This window comes from Palaemon carinicauda, chromosome 38 (genome assembly GCF_036898095.1).
Source record: "Palaemon carinicauda isolate YSFRI2023 chromosome 38, ASM3689809v2, whole genome shotgun sequence".
NCBI classification, from domain to species: Eukaryota; Metazoa; Arthropoda; class Malacostraca; order Decapoda; family Palaemonidae; genus Palaemon; species Palaemon carinicauda.
Window position 1 is genome coordinate 15,680,761 of NC_090762.1, and position 24,123 is coordinate 15,704,883.

The window sequence follows — 24,123 nt, forward strand, 5'->3', positions numbered from 1 at the left end:
ATTGTATGCTTCAGTGTGACGTAGGCAGTTCTGCAGACCCTTTTTCTTAGGAACACTCCCTAGTTCCTTTGTAGTAGCCTTACGTTGTGGTTGAGAGTTATGGAGCCCAATATAAAGTGTAATGGCTGCCATAAAGGCTATATGGCGGCTATAGCATAGTTTCACGGTGAGTATTACAGTACTCCTAGTGTAATGAATAATTTCTTAAAAGTTCATTTTGTTATCCATCAAAATTCAAAGTGTCCCAAGTGCAATTCTGAATTAGCTTTTAGGGAAGACCAGCACATTTCATACTGTAACTAGACTGTATAGATTGTCAAGACTAAAACAAGGTAAAATTATAGTCATTGACGGAACAACATTTTGAGCAGAAAAAGTAGTTTTTCCTGTAGTGAATAATGTGCTTTCACTGAATTTGACCATTTCAAAAGCAAATAAACTGAAAACTCATAGGACTGTCTAGGAACAGGATTTTTCAGAAATCTAATGGTTTTTCCTCCACCGTGCGCTCGCTTTGCTTGCAGATGAAGAAAAACATCAAGCTCCTATAAACTGACTGAGTTACGCAAGCTTACTCCATTGATTATTATTCCTAAGGTAATTATTTATTTGCAGGGAAAATCAGCATCATTTTGAAAAATCTAATATTTTTCTATAAGACACATCTGCCTTTTTGTAGAAAAGCTTTTTCCCTCCGTAACTACAGTATAATAAAACCCAAAAAAGACACGGTATCATTCATAGGAATTATTTGTGATTTGCTTTAAGAATTTGTACCTGGTTGAGGGGTCTGTGGGTCTTGGCTCCCACCCCTAAGCTAGGCCTGTGACCTGGGAAAGGGGGTCCGGGTTGGGCCCTGCTAGATCTGTGACCTGGGAAGGGGGTTCGGGGGTTGCCCCTGCTAGGTCTGTGATCTGGGAACTAGTAGGTTAAGTTAGGTTAAGTTGGTTGGTTAGGTTTCGAGGCCTTTTACATCTCTCGAGTGTTAAATAAAAGTTTTTTTTTTCTGTTTTCGCCCACCCAAAGTCACAGGTCCTCTCCTATGTCAGTCGAGAATGGGGGATACGGGAAGAACGGTTTATTGCGGTGGAAATAAGTAAAATTCGTTTAAATCACACTATTTACAGCATGGAGTGTTTTTTTTTTCTACTTGGAAATGTCGTTCCGTGTTGTTCTATAATTTTACCGATGGCGTAATAGTAGTTTTTAATTTATGAGTCAACTTGATGGTTTATCTGAACATCGTGCTTAAAAGACAATATTTGTTCACGAACTGAATTAAAATGCCCTTTTTCTTATCATAACTCACCTAAAGCAACTACATCGAGTGCTCCAATAAAAAAACAAGTCACCAACACACAAAAAGAATGGATACTCAAGTCTTCACCGACTGACTCACCGAGTCATGGCCAGTCACTCACTGTTGCCAGATGGGTTGGTCTAAAAATCCCCAAAATTCATGATAAAAACTCTCCCCTAAAAATCCCCATTTCCCCAAATATATTTTCTTCTGATTATGTAGGCTTTGCCAATATAGAAATTACTTCATATAAGTGCAAAGAAAACTAATTGCAACAATATAAAGGTTTACTCATTTTATGTTTCTTCTTCATAGGAATTTGTACAGCATATTTACATCGGATGCCCAAAAATCCCCACATCTAGGGACAAATCCCCATAACTGGCAACACTGGTCATGGCCGACTGATTTTGTTATCCTAAAATTCCTATGATTTTCTTAGTGTTTTGTTTCGCTAAAATAGAAGAAAAGATTCCAACATGGCTTGAAGGGTTATTTCTTCATGAACTACTTTGCCAGCCGCCAGGACCTAGACCCTAAAATGTCGTTGGCCGAAGGATCATTTAGAGAAACGGGACTGTACTGTGCATCAGGTTAACATTGTATACTGTTTACCAAGTAACCAAGTTATTTTTTATCAGGTCCTGTCTTTGCAGAACCAGCTCTTATAACTCTAAATGATACAATATAAACCTTTGAAATTTATATCCGTGATTAGTAATTGCGGGTACTCATACTATTCTCAAGAAAAAAAAATACAATTCCTAAATCACCCGATGTTCAACATCTGGTTACTATTATGTATGCTTTTTTGAATGTCTGGATCATATTTTTTAATGAGGAGGACAATTCCATTTGATATAACACATTATTTCTCTTCAACAACGGGGAATGGTTGTAGGTAAAATGGATTTGACAGTTTACGTGAAATATGCTGTGTGATGCTCTAAATGCCCAAGAATATATACGACAAACAAGATTTTGTATTGCAGAGGGTTTCCATGTCTGATACGACCAGGTAAACAGCACTAATTCTATTGAGTAATGACACTTTACTCTTTCAACAAAATGCGGATATGCATATTAATTCAGGCATAGCCACATGGCCATCCGTGATGTTGGTTCAAATTTCATTGACACTAAGGAAAAAAAATAGCTCGATACTAAAGACCACTCTGTATCTGCAAGCGTCTGCTCCACCGAGGCAAGAATAAAGCGCACACTGGAAATAACCAAGTTACTGTCGGCTAACTATACAATGGGCTATGTTGTCTAAATACGTTTCTATAATACTCTCTATGCTATGCCTTTAAAAAATATCAGTGAAACAAATTAAACATAGGTAGCAGTAGGTTGGCCAGGGCACCAGCCAACCGTTGTGATACTACCGCTAGAGAATTATGGAGTCTTTTGACTGGCCTATTCTTTACATATTCTCCTCTGTCTTCATACACTTGACAAATAAGATTAGCCTACCAAACAACTCTTCTTCACTCAAGGGGTTACTGCACTCAATGCACTGTAATTGTTCAGTGGCCACTTTCCTCTTGGTAAGGGTAGAAGAGACTCTTTGGCTCTAGTAAGCAGCTCTTCTATGAGGACACTTCAAAATCATACCATTGTTCTTTAGTCTTGGGTAGTGCCATACCCCCTGTACCATGGTTTTCCACTGTCTTGGGTTAGAGTTCTCTTGCTTGGGGGTATACTCGAACACATCATTCTATCTTCTTTCTCTTCCTCTTGTTTAGTTGAAGCTTTTATAATTTAAATAGGAGATACTTATTCTAATGTTACTCTACTTAAGATATTTTATTTTCTTTTATTTCTTTTCCTCGCTGGAATATTTTCCCTGTTGGAGCCCGTGGGCTTATACCTTCCTGCTTTTCTAACTGAGGTTGTATCTTAGCAAGTAATAATAATAATAATAATAATAATAATAATAATAATAATAATAATAATAATAATAATAATAATAATAATAATATATAACCAATAAGGTAACTTGTATGCAAAATATGACAGTTTGAGCAAGTAAATTGCATAAGTAAAAGTAATGATTCAATAATAACTTTTTGAATTGGGTTAAAATTCTTCTTCTTTGACTAAAGCTTTTCCCACTAAGCAGGGTCGCTATTTCTAGAGAGCCGTTTCCAAGTTCTTCCATCTCCGATGTCCTCCATTGTGAGATCTTTCTCCTCCATATCTGCTGTTACACACTCCATCCACCTCTTTGGTCTCCCCCTCCTCCTCCTACCTGGAACATCCAGCATCCTCCTCCCAACATACTCCTAGTCTCTCCTCATTACGTGCCCAAACCAGTGTAGTCTCTTTTCTTGGATTTTCTTTGACACCTCTGTAACCTTTGGTGTTCCCCTTACCAAGTCATTCCTAACCTTATCCAGACTCGTGATCCCAGCCATCTATCTTGGCATTCTCATCTCCTGCAACATCCATTTTCTTTTCAAAGATCTTTTTCATGGGCCAGGTCTCTGCACCATACGTCATGGAAGGTCTCACTACAGTTTTATGGTACCTTTAACTTTAAGTTTATCCTTCGATCACACAACACTCCCGACACACTTTTCCAATTATTCCATCCAGCTTGAATTCCAGTGTTCACTTCCGTTTGGAGTTCTGCTGTTTCCTCAACATATGACCCTGGGTACTTGAATTTTTCTGTCCTCTTTACTATTTCACCCAGCAAATGTATATAATTTAATTGATTCTCTGAGTTGCAACACATATACTCTGTTTTTGTTCTACTGATCTTTAGCCCTCTGCTCTCCAATTCCTCTCTCCATCTCTCCAGCTTCCCCTCCAATCCTTCTCTGGTTTGATCACATGGAACTATATAATCTGCAAACAGCATGGTCCATGGTGACTGCTCCCTCACTCTTTCAGTAATGACATCCATTACCACTTTAAACAAATAGGGGCTCAATGACGACCCCTGGTGTAACCCAACTCCCACTTCAAACGTCTCGGTAAAACCAACACTTGTTCTTATTTGTGTGTCTGATCTTTCATACATATCTTTAATCAGTCTAACATATTTCTCTGGTGTTCCCCTCTTTCTCAAACATCTCCATATCTCCTGCCATGGAACTCTATCATAAGCCTTCTCTAAGTCAATACATACTATATGTAATTGAATTGGGTTAAAATAGCGAACGATTAAGGCAACGGGTTATTTCCAATGAAATATCGGATTAACGATTTACAATTACTACAGTGTGAACAAACATAAGTCTCCATGTCAGACAATTAAAAGAGTAATGTGTATTTAAAGCAAAACGAATTCTTACTCTCGGTGCCAGTAAATTGGTTGATAAAACAGATCTATATTTGTTAATTGTTACCAATCTTGGATAACAAACAAAGTACTTAGTTGTTAAAGAAGCAATATTCACTGGAATACTGACCTTTGCTTGCTCATCTTAATGTATAAAAGTTATATGAAACACGTTGTACGCTAAACAAAATGTTTTATACAAAAACAATTGTTTCTCATCAATACATGACTTACACCAAATTTGACTTATTCCAAACTGCCCCCCCCCCCATATCTCTCTCTCTCTCTCTCTCTCTCTCTCTCTCTCTCTCTCTCTCTCTCTCTCTCTCTCTCTCTTATATATATATATATATATATATATATATATATATATATATATATATATATATATATATGTATATATGTATATATATATATATATATACATATATATATATATATATATATATATATATATATACTGTATGTATATATATATATATATATATATATATATATATATATATATATATATATATATATATATATATATATATCCAGAAGTTAGGAAAACAAGAAAATAAGATAATAAAAGAGTTCAGAAAGTGTTTCGGATTCTAAAGAAAACCTGGTTTCTTTACGCACTAAAGAAGAAAGGATACCGACGAGATTTTGTATCCTTTGATATAACTTCCTGGTACCAGAAGCTTGGTGATATTTTATTTCTATTTTATCTCAACAGCCAGTCTTTTGTTTTGGGGGAGTGCGGTTGGGGGGGGGGGAAGCTGGTGATGGGTGTGTCCTAATTTCCACGAAATTACGGTTTCATTTGGATGGAGATATTTGTCTATTCTCTCTCTCTCTCTCTCTCTCTCTCTCTCTCTCTCTCTCTCTCTCTCTCTCTGGTTGTTATTTCCACAAAATGACAGTTTTACTCGGACAGAATCTCTCTCTCTCTCTCTCTCTCTCTCTCTCTCTCTCTCTCTCTCTCTCTCTCTCTCTTTCCCATACACCAACGCGGTGTATTCTGAACCCCGAATATATTGGTACAGCTTGAGTATATTACAGCAGTAACACAAAAGCACAAAATAAATACAGTGATTAAATTTGTAAGTAAACACTTTCATTAATTCAAGACAGAGAGAGAGAGAGAGAGAGAGAGAGAGAGAGAGAGAGAGAGAGATTTGCCGTCATGATTTATCATAGTTCAGTTACTCTCATTTTTTCTTGAAATTTCTTAATTAATTCAAACATTCTTTAAAGTATTTTTTTTCCTTTTTAGTTATCCTTACTTATCAAATACAGCACATTTAGCTTCTTTGAGTGTGTTTTTACTGCCTAGGGCTTCTTTTATTTAATTTTTCCTTTACACGAAGGTTGTTATTTATTAGCATCCTGTATTTTGCTTTTATTTCTATATTTTCTATCAAATTTTGCATCACTGTTTATTCAATATTTCTTTTTATGTACATATTCTTTTATTCTGCTACGTTCTTTCTGCTTTTTAAAAGGCTCAAAGATTAATCTTGAAAAAATAATGTTTTGATTTTACCCATTATCAAAATTATGTAAACAAATAAAGTCACTGGGATATTTAGCCGTGAGCCGGTTTTACACTTCAAGCCATGGGTTCTCTCATGAAGATGCATAATCGGCGTAGAATAAACCGCGATCAGAGTACTTAAAGCCTTTTGTATTCTATATGCCCTTAGCTTTTCACTGTTCTGATTTTTCGAAGCGATCTATGACAGCCATGTATTTCACGTTTACGTAAGTTGCGTTAGCGCAATAGTCATCATTAAGCAACTTATTCCCTTCAACACCGTCCCTCCTCTTAGCGTCAGGTTCAGGTTGAGGCTTTGCCTTTGCAACGGCGCGTCTCGGAATGACGAAATGAAACCTGTCGTTAGAGGCCCCACTAATCTAGAATTATGACCCATAAGGCAGTAAACGAGTATATGCACACAACTGAACCGGATGGTTTTTAAATATGGGAGTACTAGGGTACATGCATCAGTAGAAAGTGTTGAATTATTAGAAATTAAGCGAACGTTTGAACGAATTGAACTTAATTGTGAACGCATGAATCAGCTGAAATGAAGCCGGAATTTCAAGCTGTCAGTCAAACAACTCTAAATCAAATAAAAACCAAGTAAAGATTTCACGATACTGAAACCCTATAGTGATAGCAGTAAACTGACGCAATAAGCTCAAAGACTACTAAGTTTTCTAATAACTTTCCCATAATACACTTACTCAAAAGAAACCAATTAAACGGGAATATATGTCAGTGAAGTCAAAGGAAGTTGGTTACGAATAAATGGACCAAGAGCCCTGTTACAGAAAGTATAATATATGTTATCCAAAATAAGACATGAGACTACATCACCAAATTGACACTAACGTATCATTCTATACGACGTCGGAAATGAATTCCCATACACCCTTGCAATGCTCATAAGGAAGACTAAAATATCCCTCCATTGCTCTTATAGGGGTTTATTTAAAAAAGATATGACAAAGCGTCAAACACTCCTGGCAAGATGGTTTCTGGTTTAATTGCCTCTTCATGTGTTAAATTGGTTTTCTTCAGAGGCGAAGCAGAAGGAAGTGTGTGCCCCGAAATTCATATATATGCCGTAAGATAAACATTAAGAGGGGCTTTAAGAATATCTTGAAGAGGCTAAGAATTTAATTAATTCTTTTGGATGTTGGGCTTCGTAAAACAAAATTGGTGCACATAATCATGAATAACCTTATTATTATTATTATTATTATTATTATTATTATTATTATTATTATTATTATTATTATTATTATTATTATTATTATAAAATATAGCTATTACGGGTGAGAAGAATCGAAGGAAAAAGAAAAATTAATGATCGAGGATATTTATTGAGAAACTAATATCGGTTGGGTAGATGTTTCAAATATGGTAAACGATAATAATAATAATAATAATAATAATAATAATAATAATAATAATAATAATAATAATAATATATTTCTATTCATATAAGGTGCTTTGCATTCACACTATTGTTTATTACGAGTTAAAGTTTCAACTTACACATGGAATGGAAAACAAAACCAAATTACTTTACTCAATCTCCCTGAGCTGAACATTTTTTTTTTTTAAAGAAACTTCTATCTTCGCTTAAACTTCTTCCTTACAAAATGAAATATATTCTCATCAAATTTTCTTCTTTCTTGGAATTAACATTGTGTATTTCTAACTCATCTTCCCGTCCCGTAATCTTCTCGCCCTCTCCCCTCACTTTATGAAAGAATGGAACTCTTAATTTCACCCTAAAAAACCTCTATATCCTCTATGTAACCCTTAAAGAGTTTTCGAGTGATACTCCAACGTTTTAATCAGTTTCATTTCGTCCTTTATGGAAATTCTTCCCCTATTCAACATGGCTGCCCATTTGTGAGTTGGTGGGTTTCCTTCCATTATTATTCCGAATAGCGGACTATTTATAACTTTTTAGTCTACACAAATTCTGCATAGTCATAAAGTATGTATAAAAACCAAAGGAAAAAAATTAATTTCTAGCCTCCTGGCTAGTACAGTGGTAACGCTTTCACCTAGCATTCGCATGACAGCAGATCGATCCCAACCCCGGGACCGTGAGTTTAAGCTGTTTACCGGGGAGGTCACTGAGGTTGCTGGGCACCCAGGCTGACGTTCTGGTGAGTATCTATTTTGATGAAACTGGAACTGGAACCAGACACAATTTTTCCATTCCATTCATTTTTACAGTTTTTATTTGCACTGATTCTATAATAACGCCTTTTGAAATTTAACTGCTTATACGAAATGACTTTTGATGAGTTTTTTTTCCTGTACTATGCATTGTGAAATATTAGTTTCGACTCTATCTTCGACACTTGATTAGCATAAAATACGTATTATAGCCACGCAAGGAAAAGAGTTACTACTATCGTTTTCTTGGTGACATTATCGGACTCAGAATCACAATGAGCCCAACGATGTCACATATAAGACGAAACTTCTAACTTCAATCAAGTCTTTTATCTTGCCTTTCGTGAAAAATCCCGTTAAAATATGAATCATTACCTGCTTACTTTGTTCTGTATACCCAAGATGTGTCTGGAGAATACATAATTATAACACATTTTGTGTCTTTGTGTGTGTGTGATTGATTGGGTTAAATGTACATACGTATGTGTATTTAATTTCAAAGTGAACTATATTTGAATATAAAGGTTTATATTAGTATAGTCTGAATGGCCAAATTAACCCCAATTAGAAAGTCCTTTAAATAAAACTTCACTTTCCAAACAGTACAACCTCTTTTATGAGACCCCAGAACAGTAAAGGGAAAACATATTGCTGCTGATGTTTGCTACAATTGTCCAGCATCCCCTCTCTGCTTAGATAATTCTTGCCTTCCCTTTTACTCAAGTTTATGTAAATTCGCTACCTAACAAGCAAATCGTATTCGTTGTAGTTTCATTTTGTTTCTCGGAAATAGCCCCCCCCCTCTCTCTCTCTCTCTCTCTCTCTCTCTCTCTCTCTCTCTCTCTCTCTCTCTCTCTCTCTCTCTCTCTCTCTCTCTTTTAGGTTTTATACAAAACAGTACACGTAGTCTTGTATTGTCTTTCTTCTCCAACACCTTCCCTAAGGGGTCCTCCTCAAATTTCAATAATATTTAAATTCACGTTTTTATGCAGTTATACGGATACAATGAAAATTCAATGATTTTTTTTTTCACAGTATAATAAGTAGCCTCTCATGTTGGAGTAGAATAAAGGGTAACTAATTTTGCTAAACCCTATCCTGTTACAATAACCAAAAGAATAAAATAATTGGTTATACCCTCTCTTGATGCAATAGTGGAAAAGATAACAGGATTGGATAATGCCTGTCCTATTACAAGGATAAAAAGAATAACAAGATTGGCCTCTCCTTTAGCAGTAGTATAAAATTATAGGAAGGAGAACAGGATTGGCAAAAGCCTCTACAATTACAATGGTAGAAAGTATAACACGATTGGCTAATACATCTCTTGACGTGGGGATTGAAAGGAATAAAATGCGTGGCTGAAACATCTCGAGTTGCAGTTGCCAAAAGGAATAGCGGATTGGTTAAAGCCTATCCTGTTATAGTGGTAAAAAGGATATTAGGCTTGGATAAAGCCTCTCCTGCTGTTATTGTTATTATAATCATAATTATTATTATTATTAAATGCTAAGCTACAACCCTAATTGGAAAAGCAGGATGCTATAAGCCCAGGGGCCCCAACAGGGAAGATAGCCCAGTGAGGAAAGGAAATAAAGAAAAATAAAATATTTTAAGTATAGTAATAACATTAGAATAAATATTTCCTATAAAAACTATAAAAACTTTAACAAAACAAGAGGAAGAGAAACTAGATAGAAGTGTGGCCGAGTGTACCCTCAAGCAAGAGAACTCTAACCCAAGACAGTGGAAGACCATGGTACAGAGGTTATGGCATTACCTAAGACTAGAGAACAATGGTTTGATTTTGGAGTGTTCTTCTCCTAGAAGAGCTGCTTACCATAGCTGAAGAGTCTCTTCTACCCTTACCAAGAGAAAAGTGGCCACTGAACAATTACAGTACAGTAGTTAACCCCTTGGGTGAAGAAGAATTGTTTGGAAATCTTAGTGTTGTCAGGTGAATGAGGACAGAGGAGATTCTGTAAAGAATAGGCCAGATTATTCGGTGTCTGTGTAGGCAAAGGGAAAGAACCGTAACCAGAGAGAAGGGTCCTATGTAGTACTGTCTGGCCAGTCAAAGGACCCCATAACTCTCTAGCGGTAGTATCTCAACGGGCGGTTGGTGCTCAAGCAATGAAGGAAAGGATAAGAGGATTGGCATATGCCTCTTCAACTGCAAATGTAAATTAGAAGGGATAACATGCTTTTCTAAAGCCTCCCTGTTGTAGTGGTGAAAATAATAACATGAGTGACTAAACCCTTCCCGGTTACAATGGCCAAATGGGTAAAAGGATTTGACAAAGCCTCTTCTGTTACAATGTCAAAAAAAAAAAAAAAAAAAAAAAATGGATAAGAATTACATATCAAATGATAACTGTAAATTAGACTTTATTATCTCAAGAAACAGTTAAAGGTTTAAAGGCCACTCATGAATGGCAGAGGCAAAGGGCAGTGACATTGCCCTATCAAGCAAGACAATGCCCTAGAGATTGACCATATATACATATGATCAGCGTCCAAGCCCCCTCTCTATCCAAGCTAGGACCAGGAAGGGCAATGGCTGATGATGACTCAACAGATAGACCTATAGGCTACCCAAAACCCCCCATACTTAGCTCACAAGGATGGTGAGGTTGCAGCAACCAAAGCGGGACCTGAACCCCAGTCTGGTGAGCACCAGTTAGGGACGTTACCACATCGGCCACCACAAATAATCGCTAATGCATTTACAAATATACAATTGCATCATAAGTCGTTTCTAACTGTTGGGGCAGCTCAGTGTGCTTGCCTTTCAGGTCTCTGAAAATGATTCATTGATGCAGTTGCAATCCCGTGCCATTTTGCATTCCATTCCGGCCCCTCATAGTCTACTTAATTCATATTCCAGTGCTTAGATCGGCAAAATCAAAATAATATCTAGACCGAAGGACCTAAAGTGTTACGATTCCCTCGGGAATGAAACCTGTGACCTCTTTTGGTGAGTCATACGTAAATTATACACACACACACACACACACACACACACACACACACACACATATATATATATATATATATATATATATATATATATATATATATATATATATATATATATATATTCTGTATATATATATATATATATATATATATATATATATATATATATATATATATATATATATATAATAAATGGCTTTTGTGCACCTAGAAAGCTTCAGGTTTTCAAGAAAGTAGAATAAAATATTTGAATTTGATTTATTATGATCACAAAGGTTATGGGAAACCATCTTTCTCATCGGCAGGACCCGGTGATAGTCTTGATAAATTTGTTCCAAAATGGTGAGGTTTCTGCTTTCTTTGTTTTATGTACATACATGCGTATATAAATATATATATATATATATATATATATATATATATATATATATATATATATATATATATATATATATATATATTCTCGTATGTGTGTGTAATGCTTTTCCAGAAGAGGTTACTTTTAGGTTTCTAGCATGTAGTTTTAGAATGGAGATGGTACCCAATTCTTAAATCGTGTAACTACTACATATGCTATTCATTGCTCATATCAGCAGGAGTACAATCGATTCTTGATGAATGGAACTTACCTTGCTTCCCTGTCTACCCGATTTGTCGAACCGTCAAATTGTCTTGGGGGTGAAAATAATAAAGAGAACATTCACGAATGTAGTTTGTACTTGTGCTACTCGGTTCGACCTTATATATTACTATATTTTCTATCGTAGATTAAAATGTATATCTTATATCGCATGTTATTTCGAAGCAACGTCAAATCAAATTTGTCTGATGTGTTATTTTTCAAAGTTGGCTCGAAATTTGAAACTCCTTCCGTTTTCATAAAGGAATGATGCAAAATTAAAAGACAGTATCCAAGCAAAGTTAATGACCAGAGCAGCTTTACGAGTAATCCAATTGGATCCTTAAAACAGAGGGAGGCACTTATTAATATGAATTGCGCTACCTGTGCAATACCACATCATTCTCAGAACGATCTGGAGGTGGCTAACCCTTTTAGAAATTCCACTTAGTTAAGCGGAAACAAGGATGTTGGATGATAAACTCATTATATATTCCAAGAGATTAGTCAAAGCCACCCTCTCCCTTCACGCTATCGCCAAACTCCTTCTAATTAACGATGTTTTCCTTGAATTTCCTTCAAGATCATAATAGCTTAGCTCGGGGTCTTTGCGTCAAGAAGCTCCATCAAACATTTCAGATCGTCTGAGGGTGATTATAACTCGCAATGTACTTTTATGCTATGCTTATTTAAACATTTTCCTTGTAAACAGACAATTCGTATTGAAATCTGTATACTCATATGCAAAACACTCGCTTATGCATACTGAGAAATATGAAAAATACAAAAAAAAATATCTGATCCCCCCTCTCTCTCTCTCTCTCTCTCTCTCTCTCTCTCTCTCTCTCTCTCTCTCTCTCTCTCTCTCTCTCTCTCTCATTGTGTGAATTATCATAATTCATATCTAAGATATACCATTAAGAGCTATATCTATTTAATCTTATTTTCATTGCTCAGATTGGAAGGTTTGACATCACCACTAATAAGGGAAGTAGCTTGATTAACAGACTGTAGTTTTTGAAGAATAATGTAATCTGCATTTAATAACCACTGCGATACCAAGTTTTGGATTTCTTTACTTATAAAACCACACCGGGTCTCTCTGGACTGATCTTTTTTTCCATCATTATTTTACTAATACGTATCCATCTTTTCTTAGGGAAATGCCTTGCTTGCTAAGATAAAATCATTCAAATTTCCCTGTGACTATTTTTTGTTTATGAATGAACGAGGGAACCAGGATTTGCAACGTTACATGCTGTATGTATTGTATTGATTTCATATATCGAATCATTCGGTATGTGAGCAAGAAGTAATCTGTTACTCGTATTTTAAAGTGAGTCACTTAATAGAATAAAACCTTATTCAACATGATTATGAAGACACAAATTCTGTATAGAATAATCCAATCATGTCTATCATTATCAATATTGATGTTATGATTTTTGTACTACTGCTTCTAATATTATATTTTATATGCAATTATCGGGATACAAAATGCAAATAGAAGGGGCATATAAAGTTCTCAAACTTGGTTGGTACTCTATCACTCATTCAATGTGTGTGTTTGCATGTGTGCGTGTCTGTCAGTGGGTTTGCTCAAACAAATAATCAGGTCTAATGTCAAACAACTGAACCCTCCATTTCCGTCAGTTGCGTTAAAACTAATTTTAAGAGCCCTCTCTCTCTCTCTCTCTCTCTCTCTCTCTCTCTCTCTCTCTCTCTCTCTCTCTCTCTGCAAGGACTCTGGGCAAGAATTTCGAGGGCAGTAGTTTATGCGCTCTTTGTCATAAGGGGAAAGAATAAAGCAATTTAGGTATGAGCTATGCAGGCAATTTATTCTGGATGGCTTCTCTTTCCTTCTTTATCTCTCGGGTCTTTACCCAGATTTGAAAGAGATGTGTCTTCCACACCAAGGGAAAGACCCTCTCCATCCGGGTCGAAGGAGGAGGAGGAGGACACATTTTGATTTAGAAAGCTGGTCATTTCTTTTGGAAAAATTGTTGGCTTTTGTGTAAAGTTCGCGTCTATATTCCCCTCTCTCTCTCTCTCTCTCTCTCTCTCTCTCTCTCTCTCTCTCTCTCTCTCTCTCTCTCTCTCTCTCTCTGAATTAGTACGCAAACACACCCAGATCGCCCGGAGCTTCTCTACGGGAGGAGGCTCTTAAACCAGTAGTCATAACTCCCAAAAAAAGTGAAAGAAATTTCCATAACTTAGTACATCTTACTTTTCTTTAATTCTTCCTTGTAGAATTCATCCGCTAACAAGGACAAAACATGAGCTATTTCTGAAATATTTTCCCCCATTGCAATCCAAAATACTCATTGATCATATATGATGATATCTAAGTCTTTGCAATATATCTATAAGAATATATAAATAAAAGAGTGATATCATTCCATAAAAATATAAGTTCGCCGATTTATATAACCAACCTCAAGTTAGGATTTCTTCAAGTCAACAGGAACATTTAGGATAAAACGTAATTTCTGAATGATGACACTCTCATCAACAGTGTGGACTGCAAACTCAAGGGAAACCACGAAGAAAGCGAGGTCGTAAGCACTGCGACCCCATAAATAACTGTGTCCCCTTTAGAGGAGGTGGTGTCACTTGATAACCTATTCAGACTTGGGCCAGCATCTATTGCATGAGGCTGCTGGCTCCATGACTTGCGCCACAGGGTGTTGGGGGCCCATAAACCGAATGCTAACAAATGGATTTTTTGTGGGCGCTTATACAGTGACTTTGATCAGACCTAACTACATAACGGCATAGCAAACGCGTAACTGCAATGGTGTATTTATGTGTGTGTGTATATATACACATATATGTACACACACACACACACACACACACACACACATATATATATATATATATATATATATATATATATATATATATATATATATATATACATATATATGTATATATATATATATATAAATATATATATATATATATATATAATATACACACATATATATATATATATATATATATATATATATATATATATATATATATATATATATATATATAGCAAGGCACTTCCCCCAATTTTGGGGGGTAGTCGACATCAAACAAAAGAAACAAAAAAGGGGACCTCTCCTCTCTACGTTCCCCCCAGCCTGACAAGGGACTCAACCGAGATCGGCTGGTACTGCTAGGGTGCCACAGCACCCCCTCCCCCGTTATCCACCACAGATGAAGCCTCATAACGCTGAATCCCCTACTTCTGCTACCTCCACGGTCATCTAAAGCACCGGAGGAAGCAGCAGGGCCTACCGGAACTGCGTCACAATTGCTCACCATTCATTCCTATTTCTAGCACGTTTTCATGCCTCTCTCACATCTATCCTCCTATCACCCAGAGCTTTCTTCACTCCATCCATCCACCCAAACCTTGGCCTTCCTCTTGTACTTCTCCCATCAACTCTTGCATTCATCACCTTCTTTAGCAGACAGCCATTTTCCATTCTCTCAACATGGCCAAACCACCTCAACACATTCATATCCACTCTAGCTGCTAACTCATTTCATACACCCGTTCTCACCCTCACCACTTCGTTCCTAATCCTACCTACTCGAGATACACCAGCCATACTCCTTAGACACTTCATCTCAAACACATTAAATTTCTGTCTCTCCGTAACTTTCATTCCCCACAACTCCGATCCATACATCACAGTTGGTACGATCACTTTCTCATATAGAACTCTCGTTACATTCATGCCCAACCCTCTACTTTTTACTACTCCCTTAACTGCCCCCAACACTTTGCACCCTTCATTCACTCTCTGACGTACATCTGCTTCCACTCCACCATTTGCTGCAACAACAGACTCCAAATACTTGAACTGATCCACCTCCTCAAATAACTCTCCATTCAACATGACATTCAACCTTGCACCACCTTCCCCTCTCATACATCTCATAACCTTACTCTTACCCACATTAACTCTCAACTTCCTTCTCTCACACACCCGTCCAAATTCTGTCACTAATCGGCCGAGCTTCTCTTCCGCGTCTGCAACCAGTACAGTATCATCTGCAAACAACAACTGATTTACCTCCCATTCATCGTCATTCTCGTCTACCAGTTTCAATCCTCGTCCAAGCACTCGAGCATTCACCTCTCTCACCACTCCATCAACATACAAGTTAAACAACCACGGCGACATCACACATCCCTGTCTTAGCCCCATTCTCACCGGAAACCAATCGCTCACTTCATTTCCTATTCTAACACATGCTTTACTACCTTTGTAGAAACTTTTCACTGCTTGCAACAACCTTCCACCAACTCCATATAACCTCATTACATTCCACATTGCTTCCCTATCAACTCTATCATATGCTTTCTCCAGATCCATAAACGCAACATACACCTCCTTACCTTTTGCTAAATATTTCTCGCATATCTACCTCTGTAAAAATCTGATTCATACAACCCCTACCTCTTCTAAAACCACCCTGTACTTCTAAGATTGCATTCTCTGTTTTATCCTTAATCCTGTTAATCAGGACTCTACCATACACTTTTCCAACTACAGCCAGCAAACTAATAGCCCTTAAATTACAACACTCATGCACATTTCCCTTACCCTTATATAGTGGTACAATACATGCACAAACCCAATCTACTGGTACCATTGACAACACAAAACACATATCAAATAATCTCACCAACCATTCAAGTACAGTCACATCCCCTTCCTTCAACATCTCAGCTCTCACACTATCCATACCAGATGCTTTTCCTACTCTCGTTTCATCTAGTGCTCTCCTCACTTCCTCTCTTGTAATCTATCTCTCATTCTCATCTCCCATCACTGGCACCTCAACACCTGCAACTACAATTATATCTGCCTCCTTATTATCCTCAGCATTCAGTAAACTTTCAAATTATTCCGCCCACCTTTTCCTTGCCTCCTCTCCTTTTATCAACCTTCCATTTCCATCTTTCACTGTCTTTTCAATTCTTGAGCCAGCCTTCCTTACTCTTTTCACTTCTCTCCAAAATCTCTTCTTATTCTCTTCATATGGATGACCCAATCCCTGACCCCACCTCAGGTCAGCTGCCCTCTTTGCCTCACTTACCTTGCGCTTTACTTCCACATTTTTCCCTCTATATTTTTCACACTTCTCTACACTATTACTCTGCAGTCATTCTTCAAAAGCCCTCTTTTTCTCTTCCACTTTTACCTTCACTCCTTCATTCCACCATTCACTGCCCTTTCTCATGCTGCCTCCGACAACCTTCTTACCACACACATCACTTGCAATCCCAATAAAATTTTCTTTTATTAACTTCCACTCCTCTAAATTACCAGTTTCTTTAACTTTCACTTCGTCATATGCTATTTTCAACCTTTCTTGATATTTACTTTTAACCCCCGGTTTTATTAGCTCTTCAACCCTCACTAGCTCCCTTTTGCATCCACCTACTCTATTCCCCCACTCTTTTGCTACAACTAATTTTCCTTCCACCAAAAAATGATCAGACATACCGTTAGCCATACCCCTAAACACGTGCACGTCTTTCAATCTTCCAAACATTATTTTAGTTATCAACACATAATCCATTTATATATATATATATATATATATATATATATATATATATATATATATATATATATATATATTTATATATATATATGTACATACAGTATAGCCTATATATAAGTATATATATACATATATATATATATATATATATATATATATATATATATATATGTATATATATATATATATACATATATATATATATATATATATATATACACAGTATATATATGTATGTGTGCATTTAAATATATGTGTATGTATATACTGAAACACAAAGTTGAATATATTGTTTATTAATTTTATGTAGATAAACTACGTTCTTTATATCATTACCCAAATGACTAGCTGATAATCATACTTAACCGCTGAAAAATAAATTTTGTTGCTAATTAAGTTATAGTCAAGTTAATTTAAAATTCAGAAGGAAACCTGCATCGTGTTTTTTTTTTTTTTTTTTTTTTTTTTTTTTTTTTTTTTTTTTTTGTAAAATTCCAGTGAAGTGTCACTCCTTTGACTAGAATATTTCAAAACACAATATCCATGTCATATTCTTTAAGTTTTTTTTCCACAAAATTCGTAAAACAATATTTCAGGACTAGTTATTTCGAATTTCAACAACTCGGATTTCTTTAGACATGGAAAAGCATTGCAATAAATTCCAATGGCATGTTCTGAATGAATGCAATAATTCGTGCTATGTTTTCAGTTAAAACACTCATGTATCATTCTTACCTGGTTTATGCTCAGACACTGGATTTCTATACACGATAGATATTATTCGATATTTCAAATGAGGTTATCCAATGATTCAACATCCGCGAAATGATGTTAAATGGATTATTTCAAGAGGTTTATTTTCTTAAACTTATTTACTTACTTTAAGATTACCTTTCCTTATGTAAGACACGGGCTCTTGCGTTGGCAGCCCGTAAGCGAATATTAAATGGTAAAACAAGTAATTTACTTTGAATGAGAGAGTTTAACAAAGGAAAACTCCTGCAATAACTCTGAAGAGATTGTTTCTTATAAGATATTCCATCAAGCAGAACTTACATAATTGCTATAGCTGGATTATTTTAAGAATACCATTCCACGATGCAAGGATCACGAAAGGCTTCCAAGTGAGTCATATGAAACCGGTTATTCTATGACGCAGGACTCATGCAATGACTCTTAAATAAACCATTTCTTTCTGTCCTTCTATGTAAGCGAAACACTCACGTAATTTTTCTAAAAGTATTACTCCAAATTGGTTATTACATGATACAAGACTCATTATTATTGTTATTATTATTACTTGCTAAGCTACAACCCTAGTTGGAAAAGCAGGATGCTAAAAGCCCAGGGGCCCAACAGGGAAAATAGCCCAGTGAGGAAAGGAAACAAGGAAAAATAAAATATCTTAAGAACAGTAACAACATTGAAATAAATATTTCCCATATAGACTATAAAAACTTTAACAAAACAATAAGAAGAGAAATTAGATATAATAGTGTGCCCGAGTGTACCCTCAAGCAATTATTTGAACTAGTCCCCTCCAAGCTGTCAAAAAAAGTCTAAATATTTAGATAGATATGCACACGCAGACACACACACATAAATTCAACACTTCCCACCCGCTCCTCCTTTCTTAAATACAACATACAGGTTCGACAATTTTTGTAATTGCGGTTTCCGAGTGTACATCTCGAGGTAACCCCTTTCATCAGGGTATAACTATTTCCTTTCCCCCCTGAGCGTGACATGAAAGAAATATGTAGTCAGACACTTGCCCTTTATCATATAGGGGATGGGTGACTTTAAGACTTAACCCTCAGCATCAGTTTTCTCTGTTTTGACATTTTCCTGCAGAACTGAGCTTCATTGGAATTTGAATATTCAGATTACTGTATCATAAATAGCATTAAATCAATTATTGAAATGCCCAATATTAATCTTTCCCTCTTGATAACGTTATTCAATTACAATAACTTTCAATGGCGAGAAAATAACAATTGTTCGACGTCTCAAAAGACAATCCTTGCATTAAGGATATCTAGTGAAGAGATCAATAGACTTATAATTAATTTTGTTATTTTTGGTTTATGCAAATGAAATATAATTTCACCAAATCGGGTCAAGCGAAATCATTTCAGTTACTGTATCGTTTTCTCGGCCATGCATAATTAAATCACCTGATTGAATTATATAATGATATCGCCAGGGCATTCAATATCTAACCATGAATATTGAATATTATAATCTAATCATGGATATAGAATTTATAATTTCATAAGGATTCCCTTATCCTCCTCCTAAAATTTATGCTGGTAAACGTTCGCGTCTATAGTGATGAGAGAAAGAAAAGGAAGTTAACAAAAGTGAAGTGATATGCGTTCAAAAGTTGTAGTTAATTTCATATTAAAATCTAATGAATGGACGAGTAAGATACACGTAAAAGTTTACGGTATGGAAGTACAATGAAAGTAGAATTAATAAACTGGTTGATTTAGCAATAGAAATTAGTGTATTAAACCATATTTTAATAAGATTTTTCAGCCATGCCATGCAGGTAGTACCGTCGTGTTTCTTTTTAAGACCAAAATCGCATTATTTCCAAATATGAAACAAAGTTTTGGGCTGATAAATATACAGTGCATTGAAGTTGCATAGCACAGAGCCAGGTATCCGGTGGAGCCAAAGCAGGATATCAGTTAAAAATCAACAAGGAGAGAGAGAGAGAGAGAGAGAAGAGAGAGAGAGAGAGAGAGAGAGAGAGAGAGAGAGAGAGAGACAGAGAAAAAAAAAACTAGGCACATGAGATAGAAAACGTATAGTAACATATAATTTTTACTATTCACAGCTCTATTCTCAAGCTATTTAATGACTGTATAATAAGAATCAAATATCTTAACATTGAAGATCCCAAACTGTTCGATGGAGAAAGGATTGATGGTAATTAAAGTTTGCATTTAATCCTAAAAAATGAAGAAAAAACTCGAATGAGAAAGAGAGAATTCTCCTGATTCCATCCATGTCTTCAGGTTTTACTATAAGCTTAGTAGATTCTCTGAATATTATAAGTCTTCTCTCATTTTTATTGGCTGTGTGCCTCTGTTATTCCAAGAAATCAACTATATGTTGTTTATCAGCTGGAGTCATTTGCACCCAGGTTGGTGATGGACATGACTATCAGACTTTTCCAGAAAATGGTCTCTGATACATACATGCGCACCACGCACACGCACACGCATACACACACACACACACACACACACACACACACATATATATATATATATATATATATATATATATATATAATGTGTACTGTATATATAATGTGTGCGTGTGTCTGTATATTCACCTATATGTATGATGTATGTATATATTTACAATATATACAGATATAGAGTATATAAATTTATATATATATATGTATATATATATTTTATATATATATATATATATATATATATATATATATATATATATATATATATATATATATATATACTGTATATAAGAGGTAAAATTATTCGAAAAAAAAGTAAAAAACACTAAAGAAATCCCTTTTCCAGGTTTTTTTCTTCTTTTTGTAATGACATATCACTAATTCATGAAAAGCTGATTCTAAAAGAGCATATATCATGATAAGTACTTGATAAGTAACATAGCTACAATCTACTGGTCTCTTCAGGAATCCAAACTATTTATTAGTCTTTGATCTCTGCGCTTGAATGTCCCCTAGAATAATTATATTTCATCATAAAAAAAATAAAAATGACTTATTACTGTTTTCCTCTTTTTTCTATTTTTCCTTAAAGTGCATTTTAGTGGTGAATATCAGCTTCCATTTAGCTTCATAAATATAAATTTTACAATCTGGCATTCCCTAGGAAATTGACATCTTTTTCGGAATATCCAGATTGTAGAAAAAAATGAAGTCACAAAAAACTGAAAACAATGGTGGTCGGTAAAAAAAAGTTAACCAAATACAAGCCGAATATCTCCTGAAAAATGTTCCATTAGCCGCTAATTGTGAGGCAGGAAAAACTCTCAACGGACGGAAAACAGAGCAATTATGGCGAATGTTAGTCTGTTGTATAGGATATCTCTCTCGATAAAAAAACACACTGTGTTTCGTAGAATGAAATCATCATCATCATCATCTCCTCCTACGCCTTTTGACGCAAAGGGCCTCGATTAGATTTCGCCAGTCGTCACTATCACGAGGTTTTAATTCAATACTTCTCCATTCATCATCTACTTAAATATCATAATGGCTTATTTTATATACTTTCGTCCGATAAAATAACTCCATCATATATGGGTGCTATACTCAATATAAAAAGGACTTTTAAGGGCGAAGTCGAATAAGTGTTTTAGAAACCACTTGATTAATGTTACGTTATTTCAAAGTTTTTTCTTTGGCTTGGTTTAAGAGTTTTAAAAAGATTACAGAGGAATTCTTATAATTCTTATGGAGGAATTGGTTTTCAATTTTCTCTCTCGTTTGAAATCCATAAACTCTCTAATGAGGGTTTATCCTTATACAAAGAACCAAGGTTCTTATGAATAAAGTCACGTGTCAGCGAAATCAAATTTTACCTCACATTGGAATCGAACTTTGGCCGATTACGATTAGATAGAAATGTATTATTATTATTATTATTATTATTATTATTATTGATAATAATAATAATAATAATAATAATAATATTCCATGATGCAAATAATGATAATAATTATGATGATGAGGGTATCGATAATAATCAAATTATGCTAATATCTGTATGAAACAAGACAAAGAGGTCATGGAAGTAGAAAAATATACTCCGATAGAGCAAATTACTCATATATGAAAATTAAGAGAGAGAGAGGAGAGAGAGAGAGAGAGAGAGAGAGAGAGAGAGAGAGAGAGAGAGAGGAGAGAGAGGAGAGGAGAGAGTGAAGAGAGAGAGAGAGAGAGAGATTTTGTGAATTGTTTTAGAATTAATGGCATCTTTAGCTCATCGCTCATTATCGAACCAAAGTAAAGTTTAAGGCAATATATATATATATATATATATTTATATATATATATATATATATATATTTATATATATATATAATATATATATATATGTATATATAAATATATATACATATATATATATATATATATATATATATATATATAATATATATATATATATATTCTCTAGTAATAAATAACATTTTTCAAAAACTCTCGGCGTCTAAAGGTTACCAATGCTTTGAAATTCATTGTATGAAAAACTCGACCTTGATTCTTTCCAAGAGGGCAAATTGTGGAGGAAAATTAACCACTAAATTAGGAAAAAATTATCCTCGAAATTGGGGAAAAGTAGGTTAAACTTCGCTCGTATCCCAATAAAGTTTCCTAAGTCCTTTTTTTGTGTTAGTCTTTGCGAATTATATACTCCTAAAAGTCCTTCTTCTTCTTCCTTGCTTTCACAGGAAGTTTTTTTTTCTTTTTTTTTTTTTTTAGGTTTTTCCTGTTTACACAAATGAACAGATATATCCATGGAACTTACAATTTTAAGTAATTTCTTTTATTATTATTAAAAGGAGGTTTACCGGCTCAATGAATCTAATGGATAAAAAGATAAATATATATTAAATATAAGGTAGAAAATAAATTAGGATATACTCAGCGATAAAAAGAATATAATTTTATCTAAAAAACTCATGATTGTTAAAAAACGTTATAATATTAAAAAGTGAAACTCTCAGAGTCCCATTAAGTGTCATATAAATAAGATAAATTATATAATAAATATAAGAGACAGAGAATAAATTAAGATATAAAAATCTGCAAGAAGTTGAATAAATTACCTATAAAAATTTATGCTTTTTAAAAACGTTCTAATATTAAAAAACGGAGAAATTCTCAGAATCCATTAAATATACAAAATTTTCAAAGCAAAACATAAACATCATTGTCTTATAAATGTTTTAAAATAGCAAATAAATATGTTGTATGGGTCACACTTACGGCACCTAGGAACTGTCTCCTGAGGTGTGCACTTTAAAAGTCAGGAGTCAAACTCCTACTAAAATTACTTCTGTCCTTTTACAGGTCTGGCATAATGATCCATATGAAGAAACAATTCGTTTGATTTGTTTCAATTTATTACTTTCTGATTCATTATTGCTAATAATGAGAGAGAGAGAGAGAGAGAGAGAGAGAGAGAGAGAGAGAGAGACGAGAGAGAGAGAGAGAGAGAGGTTAAGTAAATTATTTAAATGCAGGGGATATGATATTGATATAGTGTTGTATGTTTTGAGTATAATGGAACCCAAAGCCTATACGATTATACTCAAAACATTCTACACTGTATATTGACATCATATCTCCTACACTTGAACAGTGTACTTAACCTCTCTCTCTCTCTCTCTCTCTCTCTCTCTCTCTCCTCTCTCTCTCTCTCTCTCTCTCTCTCTCTCTCTCTCTCTCTCATATGGGGAAATATGTTATTTTGACCTTCCTAAAAGACTATTTCCATACTTATTCCATCTGTATTTTATGGAAGGGGGAGGAAATTCGTCCCCATAAAAGCTCAATCAAGAAAATTTTGTTTGGAAGAGAAACAATTACTCGAAAGTAATAGATTGTAAGAGGATTGAGGTAATGAGGGCAGGTTCGTCCTTGCCAAGAT

The 24,123-nt window shown here is 35.0% G+C and overlaps 1 long non-coding RNA gene across 5 annotated transcripts in view; it reads right to left on the bottom strand.

Annotated features, from left to right (window-relative positions):
• The window catches only part of LOC137630434 (uncharacterized), a 219,629-nt gene that overhangs the window by 34,132 nt on the left and 161,374 nt on the right, over nt 1-24,123 (bottom strand). Inside the window, exon 1 of one of the 5 annotated variants that reach the window (XR_011041711.1) lies at nt 1,310-1,422. The exons of the other annotated variants lie outside the window; for them this stretch is intronic. This is a non-coding gene — a long non-coding RNA (uncharacterized lncRNA). Of the gene's footprint in view, nt 1-1,309; nt 1,423-24,123 lie in introns of those variants that run through there. 5 annotated transcript variants of the gene reach the window in all.